This window comes from Corythoichthys intestinalis, chromosome 13 (assembly GCF_030265065.1).
Source record: "Corythoichthys intestinalis isolate RoL2023-P3 chromosome 13, ASM3026506v1, whole genome shotgun sequence".
NCBI classification, from domain to species: domain Eukaryota; kingdom Metazoa; phylum Chordata; class Actinopteri; order Syngnathiformes; family Syngnathidae; genus Corythoichthys; species Corythoichthys intestinalis.
In genome coordinates this window covers 53,421,077-53,430,632 of record NC_080407.1, presented here as the reverse complement: position 1 = coordinate 53,430,632, position 9,556 = coordinate 53,421,077, and positions in this window count along the sequence as shown.

Here is a 9,556-nt window from a genome sequence, read left to right as displayed (position 1 = left end):
GGAGTAAAACAACAGTGCCGGGACGCGCCTCTTTGCATTTCTTCGTGAAAACATTTGATGAGAAGCGCATGGATGGAGAACAACAACGTGGCGAAATCAAGCTCTGATTAGCAAACGATTCCAGATGCGCTTGATGTTTTCCCAGTTTCAGGTGACTCAAGAGTTTTGAATCATTATATATATATAATACTATATTTCTCTCAGTTTATTTAATGTTCACACTGTAGAAAAACACGTAAAGAAGGACACTTCCCCTAAGCAGCTTCCTACTCTGTTAGCAAGTTCACACAGTTTAATGTCATGGTAATGCTAAACTGTGATCCAGGTCGGACTTTCAGTAGGAAAATTAGTGGTGCGTTTCACAAGTATGTTTTACATTACTTAACTTCTAATATCCCTCCCATGTTACGTAATTCTGTACTGTGAGTCTGTGTTTCGAGTCATCAGCCAATCAAATGTGTGTTTGAGGAAAAAAAAACAAGGAATGGCACATTCACCAAGTGAAAACAAAGTCTGGAAATAATGAAAATAACTTACTTAATAATGGTAGGCTCAGTTCTATTGTTGCAACATATGGGACGACAATCTAAATGACTTACAGTGTATCACAAAAGTGAGTACACCCCTCGCATTTCATGGGACAACACTGACAAAATGACACTTTGCCACTAATAGTTAATTTATTTTCCCCTCAAAATAACTCAAAATATAGCCATTAATATCTAAACCTCTGGCAACAAAATTGAGTACAACCCTTAGAAACTACATCCCTAAATGTCCAAATTGAGTACTGCTTGTCATTTTCACTCCAAAATGTCATGGGACTCGTTACAGGAGTGCTAAAATTACAATGCATCGTGCCACAGAGCTAAAACTATTAAAACATTTCTTAGAGAAAGACTCATCCAGTCAATGTCATGGCCTGCAAATAGCCCAGATCTCAACCCTATTGAAAACCTGTGGTGGAAATAGCAAATGTGTCTCGATTGTTATTTCTTTGTTTGTTTCTCATGATTCCATATTTTTTTCGTAAGAATGGAGTGACTCCATATACAGTGTATCACAAAATTGGGTCCACCCCTTGCATTTCTGCAGATATCTAAGTATATCTTTTCATGGGACAACACTGACAAATTGACACTTTGACACAATGAAAAGTAGTCTGTGTGCAGCTTATATAATAGAGTTCATTTATTTTGCCCTCAAAATAACTCAAAATATAGCCATTAATATCTATACCTCTGGCAACACCCGTTAGAAACTACGTACATTCCTAAATGTCCAATTGAGTACTGCTTGTCATTTTCATTGTCATGTGACTCCTTACAGGATTGCTGTCAGCATTGCTGCAGAGATTGATTGGGGGGGAGGGTCAGACCATACGCCGCACTCTACATCAAATTGGTGTGCGTGGCTGTCACCCCAGGAGGAAGCCTCTTCTGAAGACGGTACACGAGAAAGCCCACAAACAGTTTGCCGAAGACATGTCAACAAAGCACATGGATTACTGGAGCCATGTCCTATGGTCTTATTTGACGGGCGGGCTTTATTGTGTACAGTCTTCAGAAGGGTTAGGTTAGGGCTTGGTGGGCCGCTGGGGGCCCCGTGGCATGCCGGCTGGGGGGCTGCGGTGGCGGCTCGTGGCCCGGGTGGGCGGACGGGGTTGGGGACGGGCGTGGGGTTTGTGGTGCCTCCCCTCTTGCCATTCCTGAAGGCCGGTAGATGGGCGCGTGGGTGGCCCGGGGGACCACCCTGGATCCCGGGGGGGTGGGGGGTTGGGTGCGAGGGCTCCTTTGCTAGGCTGCGGGAGTAGGGATTGGCTGTGCTGCCCCAGACCACCCTCCCTCCCCGGGCTGGCTGGGTGGGGGCCGTCGCCCTGGGGTGCACTCGTCTGCGTGGCTGTCACGTGTTTGGTGGGGCCCGCGCGCTGCTGGATGTGATTAGATGCCTGGTTTGGCGATGGGGCACACAACAGCCACGAAAACGAGCGGAGACGCCACGCCGGCGCCGACACAGCCCCCCCCCCCCTGCGGCACCGCCCTCCTTTCCCGGGCTGGCTGGGTGGGGGCCAGGGCCCTGTGTCGGTGCCCGCGTGGCGTCTCCGCTCATCTTCGTGGCTCTTGTGTGCCCGGTGGGGCTCGTGTGCGGCTGGGTTGGGCGCACTTGGGTGGGGGGTCCCGATGCCGGGATTGGCGATTGGGCGGCGTAGGGTCGGTCACCAACGGGCTTACACTCACAAGGGATTCACACGATTACTGGGTTCTAGATCACAGAGATGATTTGTGTACACTCTACCCCTTTCTATCACTTAGCTTATAGACTCCCCCACCTCCTTCCCCCTCTTTACCTGGTCAACAGGCCCCCCCACATGGTGTCAACCGGAAATACATTTAGCTGACGATAGCACCAACATATTAGTAGTTAGTAGTGTAGTTAGGCGTTCAATGTATTTCTTGTTGTTGTTTGTGTTTCTTTTCTTCTGTTCCCCCATAACCCCGTCCTGTTCGCTGCTTTGTCATAATAAACGAGGAATGTTGAATGATCACAATGGGAGTATGTCAGACTCTCAATGTGAAACATTAAAACTGTTCAGACTATCCGGGCACTTAAGACTTCCATTCTCAGTGTCAAACAGCTGAACAGGACAGGTTTAAAAAAAGAAGGGTGAGGTTAAATGACAAGCAGTACTCAATTTGGACATTTAGGGGTGTACGTAGTTTCTAAGGGGTGTTGCCAGAGGTTTTGTGATACACTGTATATAACTCAACACATTATCTAATGCAAATAAGGTTGATTAGAAGTTGGTAAGGACAATTTGAGCCTCCTGAAAAGTTAGTTAGCTAGTATTTTGTCCCTACCATCCCTATGCAAACCTACGCCCTTAGTAGAACCAGATGAGTAGAGGATCTGACAAAAACTGCCGGCAATGTCTGGCAACATCATGCCAGACCTCTTTGTTAAGTTGTGAGTTTCTTAAGCGTGGCGTCAGCCAGAAACAGCGTGACGCTTCTTCTGAAGCCCGGCTCTGTCCAACTCCCGCGGTTTGATGGCGCGGAGAGGATGTAGCGCGCTCGGAGGTCGCAGCGCTGATTTAAGAGAGAAGACAACAACTCTTGACTTGGCGCTCGTGTTATACTTCAGCCCATAGAGTGACAAACTCTCCTCGGATACTTTCCGGCTTCTGATTGCGATGTGTCTTATGAGCCTCATGCGGTTTTGCGTTCGCGTTGTTCTTATTAGCCACCGTGTTTTCCTTGCAGCCAACCAGGAAATGACTTTTCGAAAGCGCACACACACAAAACATCCTGAAGAGACAAAGCGGGGCCAGGCAAGAACTGCGCCCGACTACCGGCCATTGCAAAAGCAGTGGGAGTCGCGCAATCGCCGCGCTATCGCAATCCCTGGCAGGGCACCTAAAACAATGCAATAAAGCTTCACGCCTTAGTGGGCGCTTGATAAGATCTTGCAAAAGCCTCCCCCTTCTCACGGAGGCACAAAGAGCCTGGGCCAAAAGCGCCTGGGAACACAAACGCTTGCCAGTCCTGAAGACTGTAGCGAAGTCCACGAGAGTTTCAGAAGAATCCACGAATGCCGTTGTTAAACTTTATGAGCTCAATCTTTTGGAATCTAAAGAGTTCATTAAGCTGCAATGTTCCGCTACTAAGAAAGCTACAGTGGTATGAAAAAGTATCTGAACCTTCTGGACTTTCTCACATTTCTGCATAAAATCACCATCAAATGTGATCTGATCTTTGTCAAAATCACAAAGATGTAAAAACTGTCTGCTTTAGCTAAGGGGCAGTTTACATGGCGACTCTGCAATACGAAGACGCAATGACTGTGTTGCCGAGTGGCCTCGCGTTCGTATGGTGTCAGCAAAGACGCAAACCTTGAAATCCTGCCTCCAAAGTGGAAGAATTCAATTGCGGGGGATTAAGAGGGGCTTGCTCCGCATGCATATCTAAAGCTCCCGCGGCGCGGATAACGTCAGCACTGGTACATGTCACATTGGTCGTGTGCAGCAGTGCTACTAAACATTAAAAACTGCAAATATGGCGGAATGTCGGCTTTAATTTACTGTTTTTTTTATAATATTCTTAATGTAAATATGAATGTTTCCATGTTTGTGCCTTTTTGAACAAAGGAAAATGCCATTGCTTGGAGTGGGCTGGCAATCCGGTCGCCTTGTAAATCTGCACTGCCCCCTAAGGCCTGGCATAAATACTACATCGTTTTCATGCGGAATTGCGGCATTGTTCGAATGGAGACGGAACCATATAAATGCAAACATGACATTTTTCGTCTTCTCGGAGAGTCACCATGTAAACGGTCCCTAAAACCACCCAAACATTTATAGGTTTTCATATTTTAACTAGAAACTGCAATTTTGGGAGAAATTACTTCTGGTCTTTGCCATATGGAGATACAGATCTTAGCCCCAGCCTAGGTTGGTTTGGGAACAATTCGGGGACAATATTTGGTCACTTCCTGTCTATTTGGGGACATTTTTGGGGCCTTAGATAATGATATCAGGTCATTTGGGAGGCGTGGCCTATTCATATCAGGTGATTCAGGAGCATTTGGGGGCGTGGCCTAGTCATATCAGGTAATTTAGGAACATTTAGGGGGCGTGGCCTGATCATATAAGGTCATTTGGGAACATTTGGGGGCGTGGCCTGATCATATCAGGTCATTTGGGGGCGTGTCCTATTGATATCTGGTTATTTCCTGTTGATTTGGGGACATTGTGTTTTTTTCCATTGAAAATAAATGGGAAAAAATTTGGACGTTCATAGCCGTCAATGGCATCCAAGTACATTGGCATCTATATAATGGACAAACATGCCCGTCAATGGCATTAAACAGAGGAAATGCCATTGGAAAGGAATGGAAAATTTGGACATCCATGTCCGTCAATGGCAGCACCCTCTATAAGCGTCAATGGAAGCGGGGAAGTTATATTTTAATGAGGATAGCATGCAAATAATGAGAGAAATAAGTGAACCCTCTGCCTAAGGAGACTTAAAATGTTTGGTAAAAAATTGGTTTTACTTGCTCTTTAAGTCAGGTGTGTGCCCAATCACTGATGAGTGGTTTAAAGCTGCCCTGCCCACTATAAAACACAAACCTGGTAAGAATTGTTTTGATGAGAAGCATTGTCTGATGTGCATCAAGGCTCGGTCAAGAGTTTGGCACTGTTGCTTCTCTCCCAAGGAGTGGCCGTCCATCAAAGATGACGCCAAGAGTTCAGCGCAGAATACTCAAAGAGGTAAAAAAAAGAACCCTAAAGTGTCTGCTAAAGACTTACAGAATCAAGAAGCTTCATTTGGCCATCACTGCTCCCTTGGGGGAGAGTCAACCTCTGCTGCCACCTGCTGTCAACACAGTTGTTGTCCAACATGCCTCCTAGCATGCATTGTGGTGCTCCAGTTGTAAATATCAAAATGAATGCTTTGTGCTTTATTTGTACAGTTACTGTTCCAATTGTTTCATTATTTATCTGGTCTTTGCCTTTTTGACAAAGCCAGATAATGTTATTCTGCGACTTTATTATTTATTTATTAATCAACTTATTCTCCGCGTTTTTCGGCGCACCGCACAGCCCATACCGCTGCACCGATCGGCACCGTTCAGGTATCGACACGTCCGGAATTTTTGTGTGACTGTGGCTTTTTGTCAAACGGCCCCGAAAAATTTTCCGTTTTCACGTAAACGCTGATTTTCTGATTTTAATTTTTTTTTCTATACGCAACTTGTCCCACAATTTTTGACCAAATCACATAATTTGGACATTGAAAATTCCGGGACGGTGAGGGGCATAAAAATTGTATACAGAATTTGGAAAAAAATTACTTTTTTGCCAAAAACGTTCCCATTCATTTTTAATGGGAAATGTCCCATTCACTTTAAATGGGATTTCCAATAGAATCTGAATTGCATTGTTGCCATTGACGGCCATGTATGTCAAATCTATTGATGCTAATGGACTTGAATTCAATCAATGCCTGTGTAACTCAATGCCATTGACGGCCATGGACGTCCAAAATTTTTCCCATTCATTTTCAATGGGAAAAACAAAAAATTCCCCAAATCAACAGGAAATGACCAGATATCAATAGGACGTGTCCACCAAACTTCCCCGATTCCATTGATGCTTTTGAAGGGTGCTGCCATTGACGGCCATAGACGTCCAAATTTCCCATTCATTTCTAATGGCATTTACTTTGTTTAATGTCATTGACGGGCATGTTTGTCCATTCTATTGATAGCCCTGGGCGGGGGTAAGATCTGTATTTCCACACGGCAAAGACCAGAAGTAATTTCTCCAGAAATTGTAGTTTCTAGTAACTACTTATGGTATTTGGTAACACTTTTATTGACAGTGTCCGACTGTCATAAGACTGTCATTAGACAATCATAATTATGACATGATGCTGTCACAAGCATTAATGAATGTTTTTGACAGATCTAATTTAGTCTGATCCGGCGAATCTTGGCCACACTGCGTTTTGGGCTCATCAACATGTTGTGCCCCCCCTTCCCCAAAAGTCAAACTCCGCCTATGGTCGCAGCATTAAAAATAAGGGAAAAAAGTAGCATCTAATAGTCCGAAAATTACAGTAGCTAACTTTGCAAAAAGCAAGCGGATCTCTTGTGTGGGAACTTTGGGTTGATGCCAGCTTGGCGTGTTTTGGCTCGAAAGGTCATCGGCGGTGGCGGCGGCGCGTTACGTGAGCGACTCAAACTGTGGGAAAGCACCTGAGGCCAAGCCAGAGAGGGCGCACTCAACACTTCGCACGGCTCGAGTTGCATTACACACACAAACTCACGCATAAATATGCACGCACACGTCATGTGTTGGTGATGCGACACTTTGGGGTGTTGGGTGACTCCTTGAATTGGCGTCGGCGCAGCCAGATGCTTTGAGCGCCTTCGAGTGTCGCTGAAACAAAGGCGGCGGCCCTGGGAACTTGGGACGGCCTTCTCGAAGAGAAAGCGCTAGCTAGCGAGCTGCTCGGAAGGGGGATTTAAAGGCAAAGTACGCGTGGGAGAGACAAGAGACAAGTCAGGTGGGTAACCCGAGCCTCATGTGAAGTGTCAGTCGGCACGGGAATACAAGACGCGCACATTCCACACGCACGCGCCCCCCGCCTCCTTCCCCCACTTGGCAAATACCTCCACGCAGAGGTTGCCAAAAGCCGTCCACAAATCAAGCGCACCCTGTTTTGTATTCAGTCGGGTGATGCTACCTCACACCTGTTTGGACAGGGAGAGCGGACTTTTCCCCGATCTTCCCGCTCCTGTAAGCGGGGTCACCGAGCCAAGCAAGCATCTCATATTCTGCGTGTTTTCGCTGGCTAGGCAGAAGCGAATAAATAAAGGAACCTGAGAAAATTCTGGTGTTAAAAATAGTGCAGAATAATATTGATCAATCTTGAGGGATTTCATTGGAGGTGAAACAAAGTAACAAGTGAAATGAACAGGGTTTCTACAGGTTTTCTCAAGTTAAAGACTTTTAAGACCTAATTCAGACCATTTTTTTACAAACCGTAAGTAATACCGCTTTCACAGCCATATCGACATAGAAAAACAAAATCCGGGAATTTGCGAGCATCATCTAAAACTCTTGGGCGACCTCCATAACTCTGCTGTCATGGTTGCTGTGAGATTCAATTAATAGAACTAAACAATAAAAACATTAAAAAAAAAAAAAAAATCAGTAAAATGAATCTTCAGGCAGCCATCTATGTAAATCTCACTGGAACAGTACCAAACGAAAGTTCCAGCATCATCACCTTGTCCAATGCAGATTCTTGACTCTAGACAAGGTGATGATGCTGGCACTTGTGTTTGGTGCTGTTCCAGTGAGATTTACAAAGATGACTGTAAATCTCTGGCACTTTTGTTTGGTGCTGATTGTAAAACTCACTGGAATGGCACCAAACAAAAGTGCTGTGGTTAAATCTGTGATGTGGTTAAAGCTGTGAACCCAAACGATGTGAAAAAATTCGGACAGACTATGGAAGCCTGTGTGTTTTCTAACATATTTGGAGATATGGATATTTAACATCAATTTTAAACGTCTTGAGAGATTCAAGTAATACAACTAAACAATAAAAACTTAAAAAAAAAAAAAAATCTGTAAATTCATCTTCAGGCAGTCATCTAAGTAAATCTCACTGGAACGGCACCAAATGAAAGTTCAAGCATCATCACCTGGTCCAATGCAGATTCTTGACTCTAGACAAGGTGATGATGCAGGCACTTTTGTTTGGTGCTGTTCCAGTGAGATTTACAAAGATGACTGTAAATCTCACTGGAACAGCACCAAACAAAAGTACCAGAGATTTACAAAGATGACTGTAAATCTCACTGGAACGGCACCAAACAAAAGTGCTGTGGTTAAATCTGCGATGGGGTTAAAGCTGTGAACCCAAACGATGTGCGTCCAATCATGTGAAAAAATTCAGACACCCTATGGAAGCCTGTGTGTTTTCTAACATATTTGGTGATACGGATGTTTAACATCAATTTTAAACATCTTGAGAGATTCAAGTAATAGAACTAAACAATAAAAACTAAACAATAAAAACTAAAAAATAAAAATAAAAAAATCAGTAAAATTAATCTTCAGGCAGCAATTTTTGTAAATCTCACTGGAGCGGCACCAAACAAAAGTGCCAGCATCATCACCTTGTCTAGAGTCAAGAATCTGCATTGGCAGCATCATCACCTTGTCTAAAGTCAAGAATCTGCATTGGACAAGGTGATGATGCTGGCACTTTTGTTTGGTACCGTTCCAGTGAGATTTACAAAAATGACTGTAAATCTCACTGGAACGGCACCAAACAAAAGTTCCAGTGAGGTTTACAAAGATTACTGTGAAACTCACTGGAACGGCACCAAACCAAAGTTCCAGCATCATTACCTTGTCCAATGCAGATTCTTGACAAGGTGATGATGCTGGAACTTTTGTTCCAATACAGATTCTTGACTTTTGACAAGGTGATGATGCTGGCACTTTTGTTTGGTGCTGTTCCAGTGACATTTACAAAGATGACTGCCTTGGAAATGGAAATATTTTCAATTGAAGGGATAAGAAAGCTGTCTAAAATTTCAATGTTAACTTGTGCATTTATTTAAGATTTAACCACAGTGCCTTTGCCTGATATGCAGCCCCATATCATCAAGGATTGAGGGAATTTTGACGTTTTCTTTAGGCAGCCATCTTTGTAAATTGCACTGGAACGGCACCAAACCAAAGTTCCAGCATCATCACCTTGTCCAATGCAGATTCTTGACTCTTGACAAGGTGATGACGCTGGAACTTTTGTTTGGTGCTGTTCCAGTGAGATTTACAAAGATGACCGCCTTGGAAAATGACATATGCTCAATTGAAGGGATAAGAAAGCTGTCTAAAAGTCATCAGCCAAAACGGACTGTCACATTCAGCAATTGAAAAGGGGTCAATGCAAGTCTGAACATAATGAAAGTACTGTAATTCACTTAATAATGGTCAGGTCAATTCTATCCTAACAACGTATGGGAAGACAAT